The sequence below is a fragment of the Rhincodon typus genome, chromosome 1, assembly GCF_021869965.1.
Source record: "Rhincodon typus isolate 14 chromosome 1, sRhiTyp1.1, whole genome shotgun sequence".
In the NCBI taxonomy this organism is placed as follows: Eukaryota; Metazoa; Chordata; class Chondrichthyes; order Orectolobiformes; family Rhincodontidae; genus Rhincodon; species Rhincodon typus.
This window is the reverse complement of record NC_063332.1, coordinates 128,043,993-128,067,499: the sequence shown is the minus strand read 5'-3', so window position 1 is coordinate 128,067,499 and position 23,507 is coordinate 128,043,993. Positions and strand designations below refer to the sequence as shown.

At 41.1% G+C, this 23,507-nt stretch overlaps 1 protein-coding gene and 2 long non-coding RNA genes across 3 annotated transcripts in view; 2 read left to right on the top strand and 1 right to left on the bottom strand.

Moving 5' to 3' along the window:
• tmem131l (transmembrane 131 like) overlaps positions 1 to 23,507 on the top strand; it is a 316,682-nt gene that overhangs the window by 77,314 nt on the left and 215,861 nt on the right. The window lies entirely within an intron of this gene.
• Positions 1,548 to 23,484, bottom strand: LOC125484169. Its single transcript, XR_007263008.1, has 3 exons — positions 23,230 to 23,484; positions 22,334 to 22,474; positions 1,548 to 4,548 (listed from the first exon to the last, which is right to left on the bottom strand). It is a non-coding gene; the product is annotated as an uncharacterized LOC125484169 (long non-coding RNA).
• LOC125484170 lies at positions 6,034 to 9,799 on the top strand. Its single transcript, XR_007263009.1, has 3 exons — positions 6,034 to 6,171; positions 6,609 to 6,795; positions 6,899 to 9,799. It is a non-coding gene; the product is annotated as an uncharacterized LOC125484170 (long non-coding RNA).

Sequence of the window (23,507 nt, the reverse complement as noted above, 5' to 3'; positions counted from 1 at the left end):
AAATTCACAATGTACTGTCCCATATATACAGCCACAGCATTGTGTGTTGTCTCAGAAGGATAGTACAATATGTCCCTAAGTCACACTCCTTTCTGCAAAACCTGCGTAAAACTGTCTAGTTACTCCAAAAACAGCACTCCAATGATATGTAAAATTAGTGTTAGTGTGGAATATGATAATACTTATCATTGATAGTAATAGGAGGGAAGAGATTAGCTCCAGATACTAATGTCTCTATTGGGATCAGTAAAAGTACATTTGTTATTGAATTATAAGCAAGCATAAAGTTTTCTGCAGGCAAGGAGGGCCAAATGATAGAATTAGGCATCGCAAGGTTGAAATCAAGATAAAAGAGAATATATGGTGATTACTTCACAAAGCTGGACCAATGCCATATGCCCAGTTAGAACAGAAGTGAGGTGTTGACTAGTTTGGAAAGAACAAGAGCAATTAAGAAGGTGAGAACTAGTGAATAGGCTGCACCCATTGTGATACTTCAAAAAGGAGGTGGGTCAATTTGCGTTTGTGAAAATGATAACTAAACATTAATTGTGGTGATCAAGAATGATATTTACCCACTGCCTATCAGTGAAGATTTATTTCTAATTTAGCCAATGGAAAGGTATTCAGTAAGATAGATCTGTCAAATACTTAATTGTAATGACAATAAATGGACAAGGGCAAGAGCTGCTATATTCACACACAAAAGATTGCACCAGTACAAAACGTTACCATTTGGGGTGTTGACTCCTAGATTGATTTCAAGAGTATGGAATCAAAGCAAGAAAGCTCAAGTAGATAGCAAGAACTGCAGATGCTGGAGTCTTAACTGTGAACGGTCATAACTGTGGAGCTAAAGGAACACAGCAGCCAGGCAGCATCAGAGGAGCAGGAAAGTTGACATTGTGGGTTGGGACCCTTCTTCAGAAATCTTCAGAAAGCTTAAGTATTGCCTTATGGTGTCAAGCTCAACATATTCAGGTTACAAAATAGATGATGGAAGTATCTACCCAACATAGGAGAAGAGTAAGGGCATTTTGAAAGCAAAGAGTCCAGAGCACAAACAAGATCTTAGAATGGCCATAGGGATTGTTTAGTGGCATTATAAGCACACCCCTAGTTTAGCTAATGCACTTGTTAACTCAAAACAAAACTGTCATGTATCTGTAATAGACATATTGGTGAGGACAAGGTCAAATGAGGTTTCTCTTTTTGTTTGTTCCCTCATGACCTCCTGCAGTCCTAGTCTAACAGTTATGTTCCTTGGGATTTGGCCAGATTTCAAGCATCTGCAGTACTTTGCTTTCACTCATGCTGCCTAATTGATGCTGCTTTGACCAACTATAATCCAGAGAAACAATTGGTTTTAGCATGTAATACCTCTTCACAGGGGTTAATAGTGGTGTTATCTCATATAATGGAAGATGTTGTGAGGAGGGCTATAGGATATGCTTCTTGTATATCAATGAAGTCAAAACAAAATCATTCACAAGTTGAGAGAGTGGCATTAGCCATCATATATACTGTTACTAAGTTATGCAAATACCTTAGGGTAAGAAATACACTTTATTAACTGACTACCAAGCCCTTTTTTTGTTCAAAGACAGAGATACTGTCTCTAATGGCAGTGCAGCAACAAAGGTGGGCATTGCTTTTATGGCTGATCAGTACAACATTATAAGTCAAAGATGTTTTTCAAGATTTCCCATGAAAATTAGTTGATTTCTAGCCGCCGAGTTACCTGTGAATCATTTATACACACACATGCCAGTGTCTGGCAGGAAGCTAGTGAAGAAACCCACAAGGAATTGGTGTGTGGTAAAATATTTAATAAAGTCACGAATGCTTGCCTGAAGTGTGTGATGATGAAAATTCCCGTATCTCCCTTTGACTCAGGTTAGACAATTTGCTATTACTTTTCTTATTCATCTTATGTGCATTGATGGCATTGTTGGTTTATTGCCCATCCCTAAATGCCTTTGAGAAAGTGGTGAGTTGCCTTCTTGAACCACTACAGACCCTACAGGTTAAGTTTACTCATAGCACTGTTAATAGAGGAGTTCAAGACCCAGAGGCAGTGAGGAGTTCAAGACCCAGATGGAATGAAAGAATGGCAATATAGTTCTATATCAGGATGGTGAATGGATTGGAGGGGAACTTGCAGTTGGTGATGGTCTAACACATGTTGCACTTGGCAAATGATAAAAGTCATGGGTTTGGGAAGACCAGTCGAACAGGCCATGGTGAGTTTTTACAGTGCCCCAGGATTGATATGGTTGATTTCCTATAACCACAACCATCCTTATTTGTGCAAGGTATGACTCCAACCATGGGACAGTTTGCCCTCTGATTCCCAATGACTCTGATCTTATTAGGCCTTCTTATTGGCACACTCAATCAAATATTGTCCTGATGTGATGGACAATAGATCTCATCTCATCTCCTTTGTCCATGTTTGAACCAAGGCTGTAATGAGATCAGGAGATGAATATATCTGGAAAAATCCGAACCCATTATTCACGAACAGGTTGTTGTTTAGCAAGTGCCTGTTGTTAACACTGTTGATGACACCTTGCATCATTTTGTTGATGACTGTTAGGGTAATAATTGGCTGGGTTGGACTTGTCCATTTTTATGGACAGGACATAGCTGTGTAATTTTCCATATTGCTGGAATATCCCATTATGACATACTCAAAAATATTATTTATGGCTTGAAACAGCAACAGAATAATAAACAAATCATTTGCAATGACCTAGTGAAATATCCAGTAATATCCAAACTGATCCCTGATTTGATGATTTACTAAATTAACAAAGACAGGAATTTCATCCATTAAATATTCTCCTACAAAACAGAGCTTCACTGTAGCTTTCCTGACTGCTGTAAGCTTTCTGCATAAAGGGATTTCATGTTAATACACTAATCTGTATAAACATGGTAGTAAAAAATGATTCACTGTTGTTAGATGATAGTGAAAATTCAACAAGCCTCATTGGATGCATATCATAGTAGAGACTGAGGTTTGCTTTGTCACAATGACTAATTCTTAAATTTTATTTCTATTCCTTTCTTGAATCGTCATGTCTTAAATAAATGGTTTCTTTTTACTGATACGGATTTTTCATTGGCATATTCACTTCTACATACTTTGAAATCAAAGTCAAGTCACCATAGTCTTACCAGACCATAGGGATGCTCTCCCATTAGAGAGAAAAGACTGGCAGTGAATTAAATTGAGGGCCACCATACCTCAGGTGAGGGGAGATAGGTTGAGAAGGAGAGTCCTTCATGGTAACCTCAGCTGATGTTGGGATTGAACCCATGGTATTGGCATCAAACTGCTTTGCAAACCAACTGCACCTCCCAGTCGCGAACCATTTCAACTCCCCCTCCCATTCCTTAGACAACATGTCCATCCTGGGCCTCCTGTAGAGCCACAACGATGCCACCCAAAGGTTGCAGGAACAGCACCTCATATTTCGCTTGGGAACCCTGCAGCCCAATGGTATCAATGTTGACTTCACAAGCTTCAAAATCTCCCCTTCCCCAACTACATCCCAAAACCAGCCCAGCTTGTCCCCGCCTCCCTAACCAGTCCTGTTTGATGCCAACAGCATGGGTTCAATCCCCACATCAGCTGAGGTTACCATGATGGACTCTCCTTCTCAACCTACCTCCCCTCACCTGAGGTATGGTGGCCCTCAAGTTAATTCACTGCCAGTCTTTTCTCTCTAATGGGAGAGCATCCCTATGGTCTGGTAAGACTATGGTGACTTGACTTTGACTTCAAAGTATGTAGAAGTGAATATGCCAATGAAAAATATGTATCAGTAAAAAGAAACCATTTATTTAAGACATGACATGTCCTTCCTCCCACTTATCCTCTCCTCCCACCTCAAGCCCCACCCCCATCTCCTACCTACTAACCTCATCCCGCCCCCTTGACCTGTCCGTCCTCCCTGGACTGACCTATCCCCTCCCTAACTCCCCACCTACATTCACCTTTACTGGCTCCATCCCCGCCTCTTTGACCTGTCTGTCTCCTCCCCACCTATCTTCTCCCTTATCCATTTTCTATCTGCCTCCCCCTCTCTCCCTATCTCCCTATTTATTTCAGAACCCCCTTCCCCTCCCCCATTTCTGAAGAAAGGTCTAGGCCCGAAACGTCAGCTTTCCTGCTCCTCTGATGCTGCTTGGCCTGCTGTGTTCGTCCAGCTCTACACCTTGTTATCTCAGATTCTCCAGCATCGGCAGTTCCTATTATCTCTTGCAAACCAACCATCCAGCCAACTGAGTCTCGACATACTTTCAAGAGGAGGGTAAAGAGCATTGCAATATATTATTTTGATGTAGTGCTTCTGACCCAAACCATATCTTGTGAAGTGAGGTTATAGAGAGTCTGTGTTATCTGACAGAGTGGAGGGAGGGAAAATTGCATGGGTGGATCACAACATAACAATTCCTGCTATCTCCTGATGGCCACCTGCTGAAAGAACTGGCAGTGATCCTGAAGCAGTTGTGCCCGCCCTGTTGCTTGCAGAGAAGCTAGAAAGGCAACAAGAAATAAATATTGGAGTGTAATGGGGGCACATTATATAAAATCCCCACAAAGACAGTTTTGAAATTTCCCACAACCATACTTTCAAACTCTGAACATAATAGAAGCAAGATTAGATTAAAGGATTAATGTGTATATATCATCCAGTCTGCATTTGCATGGTTGTTCAAGGTAAAAACCTATGAAATATTTTGAAAGCATGTCATTTGGTTAAACATACTTCTATGATTGTTATTTATGATATGGGCCAAATGCTGGCAAATGGGACTAGATCAGTTTAGGATATTTGGTTGAAAGGGACGAGTTGAACCAAAGAGTCTGTTTTCATGCTGTATAACTCTATGACTTTGTGACTCGGGATTAGACAGCATTCCTGAGACCTGACTTGCTCACTGACTTGCAAACTCGCATAAGCTGCAATGTCAGATTTTTTATATGGAAAAATGTACCTCTGTGGTAACTTGAAAAACTATCAAGCTGTGGCCTGCTGATGTAGAGTAGTTTGATTGTTTAGGTTTGATTGATGGAAATATGGTGAACTTGCTATGTATTGCCTGCATGTTATAAATCTTGAATTTACTACCACTCAAAGATCTCTGTAAGCATTCCCCAGGCCAGTTAGATACTGTCATTGAGTATGTTTCTCATTTCCCTCTGATTTATTAACCCTTGATCCTATCTTCAATGAATTTCTTCTAACGTAATTTTGGCAACTTGAACTGTTGTCTAGGTCCTTCTGCAGACCTTATTCAAGCTCAGCACTGTACATGTGTTCTCCATTTATTTATAACAACCGTAGGCCATTCTTTTGTAATCCAATTGTTTTCCTATAACTTTAAGAGACAATCAATCACATTTTCCCAAAGGAACCAATTAATGGCTTGTGGTCCATTTCACCATTAATAGTACAAACATATATAAACTGATTCAACAGTGGGTGTAGGCAGACATACACAAATACATATGCATACAAATACAAATATATACACAATACACACACATTTTTGAAGAGAGAGCTGAAATGATTGGCACTACTGAAACTGAGGAATGTATGTATGCAGAATGAGCAAGTGTCATGATCTCTCTAAATAAGAATTGGACTCAGAAGATATTACGCAGAGGGATATTGTTATTCACAGTTTTATCTAAAATTGCAAGTGCAAAATTCTTGTTGAAATGGGTCAATTTCCTTTAGTTACATTATTGGGAAAATTAACTTTTACAGATGTAGAACCATGATTTAGGATTAACGTAAATGTATTGTTGGAAAATAGGGCTCAATTTTTTCAAAGGGATAGTTGTCCCATCCCCAGGATTGAAAGCAGGACCTGATCTCATGCTACCTTCCTTTCCTTCAGGCTTGCATCTGAACCCTGGTATAACATTTTGTGACAGTAACCAACTAAAAGAACGTGGCAACAGCATTCATATAATTGAGGAGCATGGCCTGCTTCCAAGGTGTTCTAGTCCCATTAGAGGACTGGCAGCTCAGCAGTGCCACTGTTAAAGGTACACATTGCTGAGGCTTTTGTATGAAGAAAAGGAAGGTAGCTCCAAAGACTAAGTAAGTTGTTTGCTTCAAAAACAGCAAGTCTGGCAGCATCTGTGAGGTCAGTTCTTTCTTTCACAGTTCTTTCTGTTTTTTTTAAGTTGTTTGCTTACTGTGTCAGGGCCAGGCAGCTATGACCCAATGATTGTAGATATTGTGGGGGAATTGTTTTGTGAAAAACACATTCATGTAACAGTGCTATTAGCAGCTGGACAGACATAAATCGGGCCCTTTTTCATCCCTTAAGAACCCAATGATAGGCAGCTAGGATTTACCTGGCAGTTTTCCCATGCAGTGGCTGCCTCTACCAATGTTGGTAAAATGCCATCCAGGGCAGCAGATGGCCTAATTGTCACATGTCCTAAAGCCTTACCCTGCCATTTTAGTAGGTTTCCCAAAGTGCATATTCATTCAACTGGTACAATTCAGCCAGACAGGTGTTTGTAACAATACAAGTTTCCATTCAGGCATGGATTCCAAGGGAAAAATCTCTTTCAGGGTGATGATGATCATTGGTAGATGATTATTTGCAAAGTTCCGCATGTAGAATACATCGGATGGAAAGTTATAGAACAACGTTCACTTTGGTGGGAAATCTGGGAGAATCATGTGATACATCCAATGAGGCCTTTCTCAACGTTGAGAGCAACTCACTGTATTTTCCAACAAAGTTCTGTGTGTCAAGGTGAGTTTATCACGAGACAGCTATGAGATACCTATTAAAAGGGATCATTACTTGATGCAACTGTACATCTCATCTCATTAATATGTAACTTCCTATCCTATAGCTTGCTGCAAGAAATTCCCAACATGAAAGTAGAGCAGAGGCTTGAAGACTCCAGTTCGCCACTTGATCCTCCGGATCTCTATCTTGGACATCCAGCACAAACATCTCAGGACATGCTTCATGGACAGTGACTGAATGCATCCAACATCCGTGAACCTTTGGCATCAGACTCTTGCTGGCTTCTCTGCATCATCATGTTCCATCTCTGATCCACTTATATTATGTTTCTACACTTTAAAGCTGCACCTCAGAGCGCATCAGCAACCATCATTGCAATGCTGCTGCAAGGGCACATTGCACACAGGGATGGGAACCCAGTTCAAGGATTAAACCTGGCTACATTTCAGAGATCTTCACTAGTTCTCTTTGTAATCATTCACCTTGAGCTCACCTGGATGCTCAGCATTCCTGCCTTCTGTTGTCTTACCAGTCTCGCAGTACTTCTGCCTAGCCTTGCTGTTTAACGCTAACACATTCAGGAAGCTTGTCATGATTTACAGCAGTCCTCAGTAAAGTTAAGGGAAGCAGCTTTCAGACATGGGGTCCCTGCAGAATAAGTCAAAGGCACCCTCCGAGACCAGTTCAGGGTCTTGGACACAGTTAATAAGTCATGTGGCATGGTCAGGGTCAGGCTTCTATCCTTGCAAGGGGTGAGGAGCAGAATGTCAAACAGCCCACCAGTGGTCTTAACTCTTTATGCCTATTGTGGGCTGTTTTCTTCTGGAATGAGAGAAAGAGAGAGAACAAGTGAAATAAAAATGGGTGTTGGTGTAAATGGTGTCCTGAGTGAGTGAGTGGGCAGTACAGAAGCCATTCAGTGTTAGTGGTATCAGGGATTGAGATGGGCAAAGATGAGAAAAGGAAGATGTTGTATGCCCTAGTGAGAGTGGTATGAGCATAGCTGCCTTCCCAGCAGTTGACCTGGTTTTGATTCCCGGCCATTGGAAGCTGTTGCTTTGATGGCATGGTGGCTTAGTGGTTAGCACTGCTGCCTCACAGTGCAAGGGACCCAGGTTTGATTCCACCCTTGGGCGACTGTGTCTACGTGGGTTTCCTCCCACAGTCCATAGATGTGCAGGTTAGGTGGATTGGCCATGCTAAATTACCCATGGTGTCCAGGGATGTGTAAGCTATGTAGGCTAGCTCATAGTAAAATGCAAGATTATAGGGATAGGGTGGGGGTCTGGGCTCTTTGGAGTGTCAGTGTGGACTCAATGAGCCAAATACCCTCTTTCTGCATTGTAGGGATTCTATAATTCTTGGGTGGCACAGTGGCTCAGTGGTTAGCACTGCTGCCTCACGGCACCAGTTCAATTCCAGCCTTGGGTGACTGTCTGTGTGCAGTTTGTACATTCTTCCTATGTCTGCATGGGTGTACTCCAGTTTCCTCACACAGTCCAAAGATGTGCAGGTTAGGTGGATTGACCATGCTAAATTGTCCACAGAGTGCAGGGATGTGTAGCTTAGGTGGATTAGCCATGGGAAATGCAGTGTCACAGGAATCGGGTGGAGGCAGGGTGCGGTTTGGGTGTCTGGATGGGATGGTCTTTGGAGAGCTGTTATTGATTTGTTGAGCCAAATGGCCTGTTTCCGCACTGTAGGTATTCTATGGATAAAGAAGCATGAACCTTGATCGGAGGTGGGTGTAGTAGCAGAGACAGAGTGAGTATGAGGTCTCAGAGAAAAGGTGGTGGTGCTTATGCTGGTGGAGCAGACAAGTTTATTCACCTTCCTGCATTATTGGGCATTCCTCCAGATGGCTTGGTTGGCACTGACCAAGGTGGTAATCAAACTCCAGGCTGGAAGGTTCTGGTATCATGGCCTCCACTGTCAGTCCTGGGGGAACAGGACATCCCTCCTTTGCACTACCCATGTCCACAAAGCAAGATCTCTGCCATGACTGGCCAAGTAATAGGAACCATGCATAACAGCTCCGAAATGAAAGTGTTTGTACAGGTGCAGAATGGCTTTTTATAGATGGAGCTGGTGCCATGGATGCTGGTCCATTCTGGGATATCCCAACAGTGGCAAGTCGTTCTGGCTTTGCCACCTGGTAGAATCAGGCTAGCATTGGCCATGAAGAGATCCATAGAAGCAGGCAAGGTAGTTAATGAGGCAAATTTGGGACAGATGACAAAAGATCTTGCTAGGCCTTGTGGAGCAAAAGCTATGCCATTAAACTCAACAAAATTTACACTTCTGCAAATTATGAAAAGATTCAGCCCATTGTTTTCACAGTACTTTCCCACACAGATGTTAGAAGTTTCAATATGGGAGCAATCAAATTGTCCCAACAAGTCAATGTCAGCATTTGGAATGCAGCTGAAACAGAGTGCAAACCTGAGAGTATGCTATGTAACAGAGTGAATCTTAAAGGTAAATTTCTTTTATAAAAGTTAGTATTATTGACTTGCAATTAGCATGTAACTAAAATTTGCTGCATTAAGTTTGAACTTCCTTCCAGGCTTAGGCAGGGCTATACAAGCTCTGTGCTGGTGAACAGACAACATTAACTAGTTAAGTAACTGGTCTAATCCAGTTCTGTAACTGCAAGAGAGCTCACTCATCTAGCTCGCAGTAGCATTTATAAGGGATGTTACAGTCCAACTGTAAAGAGATGAATCAGGTGTCTGTCCGCTCATCAGTCGGTTCTAACTACCAAGTCAGTCAGTCAGGTGGGCCATAGTCATCCCGAACAATGACAAGAAGTTATCCTACTCTGAACATTAGGGAAAGAGTAGCAATCTCTGCAACAGGGTGCTAAGGACAGATGGCCTGTGTAACTTGGTTCTTGTAGGTACAGTTACAACATCAGTCTGTAAGACAGATGACGATGTAAAAATAGAAATATGTTTACAAATGTGAATCTCTATTTGTAATAAAGTATTAACTGGGCCATCAATGTGACCTCAGCTTTCATTTTTCATTTCCCTCCAACTATGTACACTGTGAAGGGCTATCCATGGCTGGCAGCGATGGTGCACAGCTGGTCTTTAAATATGGCGCTGGGTGGTGGAAATGCCAGTACGTCCCAGTGGTAATAAGTACTTCCTCATCTCTACAGCAAAAGTTGGCACCAGCAGCGGCAATATAGATATATGGTTCATACGTAGAGAGGAGAGGAGTGGAGAATTGTGTGAGATAACTTGCTACAACTCATAGAGAGAAACTCTCCATGAAACTCTCAGAGTTAGCTACTTTTTGGGAAAATTCACCCCATAAGAGCAAGTAGTAAGAGTTTCTATAAATATATAAAATGAGAAAATGTTAATAAAGGAAATATTGGTCTTATAGTAAGTGTTTATGGGGAGTTAATAATGGAAAAGAAGGAGACAGCAAGTTAATTACACAAATATATTGCATAGGTCTTCACTGTAGAGGAAATAAGGACTTACCAAAAATAGTTGCAAATCAGGAAATGGAAGGCAGAGAGGAACTTCACCACAGGGTGGCTACTGAGATAGTTGATACATTGGTTTTAATTTTGCAAAACTTCCTAGATTCAGGTCAGGCTCCACTGGATTAGAAAACAGCGAATGTAACTCCTCTGTTCAAAAAGGGAGAAAAAGCAAGAAACTACAGGACAGTCAGTTTGACACTTGTTCTAGGGAAGATGTGAGAAGCTATTGTTGAAGACATTATAAAAGCACTGAGAAAAGTCCTGTCAAGCAGAGTCAACATGACTATGTGGAATAGATATCATGTTTAGTGAATTTATTGTTTTTATTTGGAGAAAGTAAATATACTGTTGATAAAGGAACATTGGTGGATATGCGTATGTGGGTTTCCAGAAGACATTTGATGAGGTGCCAAAGCAAAAGTTATTATGAAAATTAAAAGCTCACAGTGTATGGGGTAACACTTTGGTACAGATGGAAGATTGGTTGGCTAACTGAAAGTAGAGAGTAGAGATAAACAGGTCATTTTCTGGTTGGTTAGATGTAATGAATGGTATGCATAGGGATCAGTGCTGGGACCTCAAACATTTTAGAATTTATATAAATTATATGGAGAAAGGGACCTAAAGTATGGATGCTAAATTTGCTGATGATACAGAGATATTCAGGGAAGTAGGTATTTGAAGAGGACATAAGGGAGATACAAAAGTATACAGATAGGTTAAGTGATGGGCAAAGATATGGTACATGGGGTACTTTATGGGAAAATATGAAATTGTCCATTTTGGAAGGCAGAATATAAAAGAAACATATTGTCAAATGGTGAGAAATTGTAAAACTCAGGGATGCAGAGGGATCTAGGTGACCTGGTGCATGAATCACAAGAGGTTAATTTGCAATTATGGCAAATAATTTGGAAAACTAAATAATGTTCTTATTTTATGTGAAGGGAGTTGAATACAAAAATAGTGATGTGATGCTTCAGTTGTGAAGGCATAATGTAGATCACATCTGGTGTACTGCATATGGTCCTGATTCTTTATTTAAGGAAGGGTGTAAAGCAATTGAGAGAAGGTTTACAAGATGAATTCCTGGAATGGGTGGGCTGTCCTGTGATGAAAAGTTTGAAAGGCTAGGCTTGTATCACTTCGGTTTAGAAGGATAAAAGATAGCTTGATTGAAACATGTAAGATCCAGGGTGGTCTTAACAGGTAGAGGTGCAAAAGATGTTCCCTCTTACGAGGTTGGGTGTGGTTGGTGTGCAGAATCTAGAGCAAGGAGTCACTATTTAAAAATTGGGCATCAGTAACACAAGATAGAGAGGAGGTGAATTTGTTTTTCCCACAGTGAGTGGTAAGTTTTTGGAACACTCTTCCTCAAAAAGAAGATATTTTGAACATTTTCAAGCCAGTGGGTAAGTTTTTCATGTTAGGCAAGAAAGTGAAAGATTATCAGGGATAGGTGGGAATGTGGAGTAATCAGATCAGCCATGATCTTATTGAATGGCAGAAGAGGTCTGAAGGGTAAAATCCTACTCCTAATTCTTATGACTTAATGTTCATATTTACCCCCCTAGAAGAGAAAATACACAATCACACTTACTTACCCTGTCCTTACTTCCACCATCCCATTCATTTTACCTAACCAATCTAATTTTGAATGTTAGCATAGTTTATGTAAATCATAGAATTCCTACAGTGTGGAAACAGGCCATTCAGCCCAAGAAGTCCACGCTGCCCCTCTGAAGAGCATCCCACCCAGACCCATTCCGCTACCCCTGATTTCCCATGTCTAACCCAACTAAACTAAACATCCCTGGGCACTATTGGCAATTTAGCATGGCCAATCCACCTAATCTGCACATCTTTGGACTGTGGGAAGAAACCAAAGTACCCAGAGGAAACCCTCACAGACACGGGGAGAAAGTGCAAACTCCACATAGACAGTCACCTGAGGCAGCAGTGCTAACCACTGAGCCACCGTGCCACCCCAAACTACTCAACTACTAACCTAACAAGTGAATTTCACAGTCTCAGAACACTTTCAAAAATTGTTTTCCATGTTCTAAATCTCTTATGTTTAATTAATACTGGAAACAGCAGTATTTTATCTATTATGTCCCTTAATTTCATAATGGTAAACACTGCCTCGTAATCTGCATTGAACCAACCAAGGGCAAGATTTGGGATCATCTGTGCCAGCATTTTAGACATTCTGAGTGGCCTATCGCTCCAAAATGGCATCTGCAACACCACCTCACAATTTTGGAGTAATGCCACACTGTGACTTGATACCTATGCAGCATCCAGCTAAACTTCTCTCTTAGCCTTACGCAACTGAACACCTGTTCAATAGCAGAGAATGTTTGAGTGCTGTTCCAGTGATTGCAGAGGGTCTTGAGTGCAATCTCACCATCTGATGAGCTGACACATGTGCTATCCTTGTTCCTTGCCTTGGCTTCGGGATATTCTTGACCACTGTGTCTCCCTGTATGCCATTACACTATCCCCAAACTATCTGCAGTGTCAGCATCTGATCTGATGGTTATGAGTGTAAAATCAAGTGAAGATATGTCCTAGTCATCACTGTCTACTTGCTGTTCCTCCATTGCCTGGCCAGGATGTACTTTTTGTTTATTCATTAACGGGATGAGTGCATCACTGGCTAGGCAGCATTTATTGCCCATCCCTAATTGCCCAGAGGACAGTTCAGAGTCAACACATTGCTGTGCGTCTGCAGTCACATGTAGGCAAGACCAGGTAAGGATGACAGTTTCTTTCCCTTAAAGGACACGATCGACAATGGATTCATGGTCATGATTAGATTCTTAATTCCAGATTTTTTTTATTGAATTCAAATTCCACCATCTGCCATGGTGGTATTCGAACCCGGGTCCCCAGAACGTTATCTGGGTCTCTGGATTAACAGTGCAACATTCTTGAGTATTTGAATGAAAAAATGTGTAAGATGGCACTTTACCACAGCTCATCACAGTGTGAGATCTGTTTTTTTCTGGTAGGGATCTACAGGGCCTAAATAAAAACTGAAAGAACTGCGGATGCTGCAAATCAGAAACGAAAACAGAGGTTGCTGGAAAAGTTCAGCAGGTCTGGCAGCATCTGTGAAGAGAAATCAAAGTTAACGTTTCGGGTCTGGTGACCCTTCCTCAGAACTCTTCACAGATGCTACCAGACCTGCTGAGCTTTTCCATCTACAGGGCCTACTTGGTCTAGTGCAATAGTAGAAAAATAACTGGTAGTCTAACAAGAAGACACTCTTACCTTAAACAAAATGTAGTTTATTATATATTAGCAACTATGTATAAGTTATATTAGTAAGTTCAATATTGTTACAGAGATTATGGGCAAGATCTTATTGTTAGGTCTTACTTCTTTGAGAGCTATTCTCCTCTGCCCGAGTCCATGTGATGTCATCACACTGGGGCAAGCTGAATGCACTCCTCATCATTTACCCTCTCAGACTCATACAATTATATAACAAGCAGCACAAGGGTAACATTCAGCTGTGAAGTTGGGGAAGAGTATGTGGATAATAAGATATTTGTCTTATCCCACTTGCAGCTTACAATTTGTGAGATTATGAGATGCAGTGGAAGCTAGATTTCAGAATTAGTTATGAGGATACCATTATCTTCAAAGTTTTACTGCTGCCGTTGCTCATGCAGTTAACAATGGAGCATTCCAATAGTGGCCAGAACTGCCTCTTCCAAAGAGGTTAGGACATGCATCTCCAGTTAGCTCTTCCTCTAATTATATGCAATCAAGTGCTGCAAAAGAGCAGGAAGCAAGTCATTGAAGATTCACAATCTGTTTAGGTGATATAGCTGTCATGGAGTTTTTTTTAGGAATTGTATCTGTGGCTTGTGGAAGTGCTAAGTGTATGAAGTTTAGATACAACATATAAATGTCAAGTAGAAGTCTTGATTCCTGACATTGACTGCCAGGGTCATCTTCTAGAGTTGCCTTTTGATTTTGTCTAGAGAACCTGTTAGCCTCCTGAAGATACTGCATATTGAAGGCTCTTGAGTAGATTTGTAGGTCGGGTTGTGGATGCTGTGGTTGGTTCACTCGCCAAGCTGGTTTGTTAGTTTGCAGACATTTCATAGCCTCTGATGAAGCACTGTTGTGTTTTCCCGCCTGGTATTTAAACTCTGGGGTCCGTTGGAATTGGTTACCTCATTTCTGGTTTTTCTTCGCAGTGATGTATATCTAGGATCTAATTATATGTGTTTATTGATGGCCTTCTTGGTAGAGAACCAAACCTCTAGAAATTCCCGTGCCTGTCTCCGTTTGGCCTGTCCTAGGATCCTGATGTTGTCCCAATTGAACTGGTGGCTCTCCTTATCTGTGTGAATGGAGACAAGTGAGTACTGGTCATGTCTTTTTGTGGACAGTTGTTGTTCATGTATTCTTGTGGCCAGTTTCCTTCCTGTCTGTCCAATGTAATGTTTGTCACAGTCTTTGCATGGAATCTTATATATCACGTTGGTTCTGTCCATAGTGGGTAAGGGGTCTTTGGTTTGAGTTAGCAGTTGGTGTAAGGTTGATGTAGGTTTGTGTGCCACTCTGATGCCCAATGGTCATAGGAGTCTTTGGTCAGTTCGATTTATTGATGTATGGTAACATGACGAGTGTGTCAGGGTGTACTGTATCTTCCTATTGTTGTTTGTGTGAAAAGCATTGTCGGACCCAGCTGTTTGGGATTCCTTGTCCTTAAATGCTTGTTAGAGGTATTCTTCTTTGTTTTGGCGTAGTTCTGGGTTGCTGCAGTGTGTTGTTGCTCATTTAAATAGTGTTTTTACGCAACTCCGTTTGTGGGTGTTGGGGTGGTTGCTGTTGAAATTCAGGACTTCTTCCGTGTGTATGGCCTTTCCGTATACCATTGTCAGAAATTCCCCATTGGCCCTGCATTCTACCATGAGGTCCAGGAATGGGAGCTGTTCATTCTTTTCTTCTTCCCTGGTGAATTTGATGCCGGTGAGAGTGTTGCTTATAAGTTGGTGTGTCTCCTTAGTTTCGTCGGTTCATGATGACGGAAGTGTCGTCCACGTATCGGATCCATAGTTTAGGTTGGATCTGTGGAAGGGCTATGCTTTCAAGTCTCTGCATCACTGCTTCTGCTATTAGTCTGGAGATAAGTGACCCCATGGGTGTCCCATTGATTTGTTCATAGATTTAGCCATTAAAGGTAAAGTGGTTCGTGAGGCATAGGTCCAGTAACTTCAGCATGTTGTCTGTGGAGATGGTGTCACTCAGGTCTCGTTATTTTAGAAGTGTTGCTAGTGTTTCTCTCGCCAGTGGTATGCCAATCAATATGAATAGGGTGGTAACGTCAAAGGACACCATGGTCTTGTCCTAGTCTATTCTTATGTCATTGAGGGAATTGAGGAAGTCCTGGGCTGAGTGGATTGAGTGGGGTGACTTGCTGATGAAGTGCTTCATTCTTCTTTGTAACTCCTTGGCTAACCTGTGTATTGGTTTGCCTGGTGGGAGACTATGGGTCTGAGGGGTACTTCCGGTTTGTGTAATTTTGGGAGGCCGTAGAATCAAAGGCTTTTTGTCCCTTCAGGTTTCATTTATAGGTAGTTGGCTTTGTTAACTTGTCCGGTCTGTTTGAGTGTCTTTAATGTGTTGATTATTTTATTACCCAGTTGTGGTGTCAGGTCTATTTGCACTTGCCGGTATGTATTCGTGTCTGCTAGTAGTGTCTGTGCTTTAGTGAGGTAGTCCCGTTTGTTTAACACTACTGTCATGCGCCCTTTGTCTGCTGGTAGGATTATGATGTTTTGTCTTTTTTCAGTCCTTCTAGGGCCTTCTTTTCTGATGTGTTAAGAGTTTAAGTTCATTCCTTCTGGTCAGTGTCGGACCACAAGACTCCTACGACCATTGGGCATCAGTAGTTTGATGATCAAATCTACATCAACCCTATATCAACTGCTAATTCAAACCAAAGGCCCCTTACTCACTATGGACAGAACTAATGTGATATACAAGATTCCATGCAAAGACTGCGACAAACATTACATTGGACAGACAGGAAGGAAACTGGCCACAAGAATACATGAACAACAACTAGCAACGAAAAGACATGACTAGTACTCACTCGTCTCCAATCACACGGATGAGGAGAACCACCAGTTTGACTGGGACAACATCAGGATCCTAGGACAGGCCAAACAGAGACAAGCACGGGAATTTCTAGAGGGTTGGTTCTCCACCAAGAAGGCCATCAATAAACACGGAGAATTAGACCCTATATATACACCACTGTGGAGAAAAACCAGAAATGAGACAATCAATTCCAACGGATCCCAGAGTTTAAATACCAGGCAGGAAAACTCAACAGTGCTTCATCGGGGGCTGCACTGCTACCCAGCAGGGTAATGAAACGTCTACGAACTAACGAACCAGCTCAGCGAGCGAACCAACCACAGCATACTGCACATCTCACATTCTTCCTGCATCTAATACCAAGGTATACTGTGCAGTAGTCAAAATCTTAGTCCACTCTGTCATGTTGTGTCATTTTTCAATGGTTCCCAAATTAGATCACTTCTTGCACAATAACCAGTATTTGATACAGCCACAGTACTTTTCCCCTTTAAGAGACCATGGCTAGCCTTAAGTGGTGCTAATCATTCACAATGTTGTCCTCCTGCAGATGTGTTTAGCAAATCAGTGGCACAGTTTGTACTGGCTGGAAACAGTTAATTTAAACTCTAATCAAACAGCCCATAGATAGAATGTTACCTGCATCACAAATAATGTTTTAAACCCACCTTGCAATGCCTATTCCTGATTTGGTAATATTAAATTTAGCTTCCCCTACATCCCCAAATCTTTCAAGTCTTTCTTTGCATTGCTTTTCATCTCAAATCTGCAGGATGTGGGTGTTGCTGAATAGATTGGAATTTATTGCTCTTTCCTAACTGGCCAGAAGGCAATTAAGAATCACCCAAATTGTTGTGGTCTGGAGTCACAGGTAGGCCAGACTGGGTAATGACAGCAGATTTTCTTCGTTGAAGGACATTAGTGAAGCAGATGGATGTTTACAGGGTCACCATTAGGCTAGTTTTTAATTAATTCAAATAACATCATCTGTCATTGTGGATTTCAAACATATGGCCCAGAACATTAGCCTAGTGTTTTAGATTATTAGTTCTATGATATTAACAGTATGCCAGTGTCTCTTTGGAAAGCCTCAATATTCTTCCTAGGAGCCCAATATTATATATCATACTTTGAATTTTATTGGGTTTTATGAAGACTTATCATTACCTCTAAGCTTCTTTAGCTCTTTTAATTAGGTGCAGAAATCCATCAATCTGTATGTTTTCCTAATTTTTTCTTTTAGCAGAATAGATAACCTCACTTACACTGACACTGAATTGCATATGCCATTTTTGAACCCATGTCATAATCCTACCAATATCTCTTTGCAGTTTTTTCGGTCTTCTAAAAAATTACCGACACCTCACATTTTGGTATCATTTGGAAATTTTGATACGTCTCCTGAGGCCTATATCCAAATCACTGATATACACAGTGAACAGAAGTGCCCCTAGAATTGAACCCTATGGGACACTACTACCACCACCACCCACTTTTGCAGATCTGACGAACTCTCCGTAACTCCAAATTTCTGTGTATGTTTGGCTGTAATTGGTCACAAATGTGTAAGTTGAACAGTGACATAGAGGACTTATCAATAAAATTTGGCTGGAAATGCTTACGAAAATGATGGTAAAAATGTATGCAATACAAAAGTGAGGAAATGCTAAGTAAACAATAAGCTTGCCTACTAGAAGGAGATGAACTAACGCAGTAAATTTTCCCTCTGAATGTCTGATGTAAAAAGTTGGAATGATCAGCTTTATATAAATAGACAGTGCTCTACTCCTCCACACCAAGAAATCTATCACCTGTGAAGTACAAAAATGTTCCAGAATTGATCATAATAGTATGTTTTGAAGATAACATATCCCTGGACTTTCCTAGAAATTCCCAAACTGACATGCACTGGAGATGGAACCAGCACCTAGAAAGAATTTGTATGGTTTTTTAGATTGCTACTGCTGATAAACCTTGGAATGAATCATTCATTACCAAACATAGTACTTAAGATTTTTAAATCAATCCATATCTCGCTCTCACATTGCAACAACACAAAAACACTCTTTTCCATTGATATAAACAACAGATTTATATTTATATACTTAATTCAATAAATTTTTATTTAATACTTTCATAAATGGAGCACGTGACCTGTTTTGATTGGATTTTTCTTCATAATTGAATTTTTATTATGTTACTTTAAAGCAGAGCTTGCTACATCTCAGCAAGGTCTTCTTCACATGTGGCTTAAGTGAATATATTTTGGTATATTTTGCATTCTTGGTAACTTCAAGTTCTAGGTCCCTGTTTGCTGCAAGCATCAATTCAAGTTCTATCAGATGGTATTCTAATTAAACATAGAAACTAAGAGCAGGAGTAGACCATTCGCCCCTTTGAGCTTGCTCCACCATTCAATATGATCATCTATTTCAATTTCTCACCATACTCCTTGATGCATTTAAAAGCTAAAAATATATCTACTTCTTTCTTGAATATATTCTGTCATTTGACTTCCACAGACTTATGTGATAGAGAATTCCATGGGTTTGCCTCCCTTTGAGTAAATAAATCTTTCCTCCTCTCAGTCGTAAATGGTCTACCCCATATCCTGAGTATATGTCTCCTGGTTCTAGACTCCCCAGCTATGGAAAAAAATCCTCCCTGCATCTGGTCTGTCTAGCTTGGTTAGAATGTTTTACATTTCAATTAGATCCCTTCACATCCTTCTAAATTCATGTGAAACCAATCTCTCCGTGTAGAACAGTCCTAGCCTTCCCAGCCTAGTAAACCTTTGGTTCCTCCATGGCAAGTATATCCTTTCTTCAGTTGGGAGACGAAATGACATTGTTGCAAGATGGCTGCAGGAGTTGGACTCTCCAGTCGGAGCTCGTCTGTTCTGCCTGTTCTTCTCTTTTACTTCCTCCTAATGTTTTTACTTCTTGTTCTGCTTTTTCTTTTTTTCTCTCTTCGACTCCCAGCCACGATTCCTGGCCTCTAATAAGCACCGATCCACAGCCTATGGCGACGACTCCCAGCCTGGAGCAGCAGCCTCCAGTGTAGTGTGGTGAGATCCTGGCCTGCTGCAGCGGCCTCCTCCCGTAGGGGAGTCCCGGGATGGTATGGCACCCTCCCAACCTGGTGCAGCAGCCTCCTGGCGTGGCGTGGTGACCTCCCAGCCTCCTGCAGTGGTCTCCTGGCATCGTGTAGCATGTCGCTGGTGCGGTGTGGAGCCAGGGCCCAGTGCGGATTGGAAGCTAGGTACCAGCGTTGTCTTCTGTACTGAACTTTTATTCTGTAATGCTGGACATTTTATTTCTGTATTGTCTAAGATCTTGTAACTAAAGAAGCTGTGCCTAGGTACTTTTGTATATAAGTTGGCGCTGTAATTGGCGACACAAACTTTTCACTGTACTCATTGAGTATATGTGACAATAAAGGCTATTCTATTCTAATACTCTAGGTGCAGTTTCACCAAGGTTATGTACAATTGCAGTAAGCTATCCTTACTTCTGAACTCAAATTGTCTTGTAATGCAGGCCAACATACCATTTGCCTTCCTAAGAATTGGACACAATATTCCAGTTGAGACCAAAGCTGTGTTTTCTAAGGGTTAATCATATGTCACTTGCTTTTGTTCTCTGCACCCCAATTAGTTTTATCAATTTTAGTTTTCTTTCTGTTGAAAGTCCCTTTCTATACATATACTCGATTTGATTATATAAATTTGATTTTCTTACATTCAATAAACAATGTTCTTTGCTATGCTACTTAAAAAGACATGAAATCAGACAAAATAAGGCCTATTTTTCTGGGCCCAAGGAAATGAACCCACATCTAATGTCATTTCTCAATGCTGTGATTTCTTTTTGAGGCTAAATTTTCATGCTGTGGGCAACATGTGGGTGGCTGCTGAGATCTGCTATTGGATGTAGTCAGGCAGACACAGGAAGTTGAAGCTCTGCTGCAGACTTTAAAGTTATGTAGCTGCATAAAGTGGCCATCGTATCCCTGGGTCTTGAGAGAACCTATGTTTTGGCAAGCTATTTCCAAAAAAGGGCCATTCAGCTTCTTGTGTTTGTGCTAGCTCTATGCAAGAGCAAATCAACTAATTCACCCCCATGACTCTCCTCTGCAAAGTTGCCCTGCAAATCTTTCTTCTCAATTGCTCATTCAATTCCCCTTTGAAAACCATGCTCCTATCAGTCTTTATCAAACTCTCCAGTAATACATTTCTCATCTCAATAACTTGCTGTGTAAAAACATTTTCCTCATATTGCTATTAATTCTTCTCGCATCCATTTATATCAGTGTTCCCTGGTCTCCACACTTCTGCCACAAACTTTGTCTCAATCTACTCTGTCTAGATCCCTCATTATTTCGAACACGACTATCAAATCTCCTCTGAAAATTCTCTTCTCATAGTAGAACAGTCCCCAGAATCTCCAATATCTCCACATAATTAAAGTACCTCATCATTGGAACCATTCTCATATATCTTTTCTATGTCCTTTCGAAAGGTTTTATATCCTTTCCAATGCATGATGCCTAGAATTGAACACAGTCTTCCAAGTGAGACCAAACCAATGTTTTATAAAGGTTCTTTATCTATAAACCTTCCTTACTTTTGTTTTCTAAGCTCCAATTTACAAAAAAAATTGGATTTATCCTGTCACTTTCAATGATTTGTGCATATGCATCCCAGCTACCCTCAATACTCAAATCCCCTTTAGAACAATAACCTTTATTTCATAATCGTCTCACCTCATTCTTAACAAAATGTATCACTTCATACTTTTCTACACTGAATTTCATCTGCCACATGTCCACCCATTCAATCGGCCTGTCTATGTCTTGACATCTATCACTAGTTTCCTCACAATTCACAAGACTTCCAAGTATTGTGCCATTTGCAAATTTTGAGATTGAGCCTTGTACAGCAAGATTATGTCGTTATTGTTCCTGGGAACACCACTACCATTTATTAGTCTGACAAACAACATTCTCCACTAATCTCTGCTTTCTGTCACAAATTTGTATTCATGCTGCTACCATCTTATCATATTATCTCATCAAAAAACTCATTCAAGCTACTTAAACATGATTTGCATTAAACAAATCTGTGTTGCCTGTGTCGCCTTTCTATAATACATCCAGTGATACTAGAAAAAAAATTGGTTGTTAGTTTTGACATAGCCAGGAGCTTATGTTTAAAATGCTGGCGAAAACTAGGAGAGATCTGTGGCATGAGAAGTAAATGTTAAATGATTCTCCAATTCGTCAGGCTCCCGCTAAAGAGGACAGACCAGAAAGTGCAGACTGATTGGACGACAAGTTGGAGAATCAGAGGGATCTCTTTATTCCCTAACATGAAGGCAGTGGCATGCTGAGCATACCAAGAAGTAGCTGTCTGTAACGTAATGTTGAGGTCAGCAGTTCAATAATAGAGAAGTTCTAGTGATGTCAGAAGGTGAGGGATAGATCGAAACCACAGGGGAGGCATTGGGGAAGTAACCCAGAGACGCAGGCTGATGCCCTGGGGATGTGTGTTTGAATCCCACCACTGCAGATGGTGAAACTTTAATTCAGTTAGTTAATGGTCTAATGTCCTAAAAATCCATCCGGTTCACTAAACTACTGGGTAAGAAATTGGCTGTTCTTACTTGGTCTGGCCTAACTTGTGATTGCAGACAAGCAAACTCTTATATGCTCTCGAACAAACCACACAGTTCTATCAAACTATTTCAAAGTTTAGGAAACGAAATGACACTGGATGGACCACCCAGAATCAACCTAGGAAACAGACAATGGCAAACTCAGGACTGCAAAGTCCTCCTTGTTGTCTTCTGGACCACTGTTCACAAACTAGACAGGTCTGAAATAGTGTATTCAGGGAATCATACTTACAAACAATGTTGCAGACACCACTATTCCTAGTGATATCCTCTTCCACCTGGAAGGCAGACTCATCAGAGGTGGTGGGCACAGTGGTGTACAGTTGGGACTCCACAATACTTTTTCTGGACTGCATGAAGCTTCATGAACCATCTGTCAAACATGGGCAAGGATTACCAGCTACTGTCCATCTTTTGGCTAATGATTCAGTACTCTTACATATTGAACTCACTAAGGAAGAACTGAAGGTGGCAAGGTTACCAAATATAATCTGGTGGGGAAATTTATTTATCAAAAGTGGCTGAGTAGCACCACTGCTGGCTAAGCCCTACAGATTTTTGGTCTGTGGCTGATAGTAGGAGAACCAACAAGAGGGGAAAACTTACTTGACCTTGTTGTCATCAATCGACCTGCTGCAGACACATTTGCTCATTTGCAGACACATTATTGTTTGGATCACTGCCCAGTCTAAAGGAAATGAAGACCTGTCTTCACATTCAGGTCACCCTCCAAAGTGTGTGACACTACTACAGTATTAAGTGAGATAGATTTCAAATAGATATAGAAATTCAAAACTGGCCATGAGGTATTGTGGGCCATCAGCAGCAGAATTGTATTCAACCACAATCTGTAACCTCATGGTCTGGCATGTCCCCTACTCTACCCTACTATCAATGCTGATGATCAGCCTGGTTCAATGAAGGATGCAGGAGGGTGCGCCAGGAACAGCACTAAACACACCTAAAAAATGAAGCGTCAACCTGGTGAATCGACAACCACTTGCATGACAAACAGAAATAGCATGCAATAGACAATGCTAAATGAGCTCATAATCAATGGATCATGTCTAAGTTCTGCAGTCATGCCACATCCAGCTGCAAATGGTGGTGGACAATTAAATAACTCACCAGATGAGAAGGACCCACAAATATCCCCATTTTTAATAATGGGACAGTCCAGCACATCAGAGTAGAAGACAAGGCTGAAGCATTCTCATCAAAATTCAGCCAGAAGTACCAAGTAGATTGTCTAAATCTGTCTTCTCCTGTGGACTTCAACATCACAGATGCCAGTTTTCAAGTTAGTTCAATGCACTCTGTATGATAATAAGAAACAGCTGAAAGTAATATACATTGCAAAGGCTTTGACAATATTCTGGCAGTTATCCAGGACAATTATGCCCCAG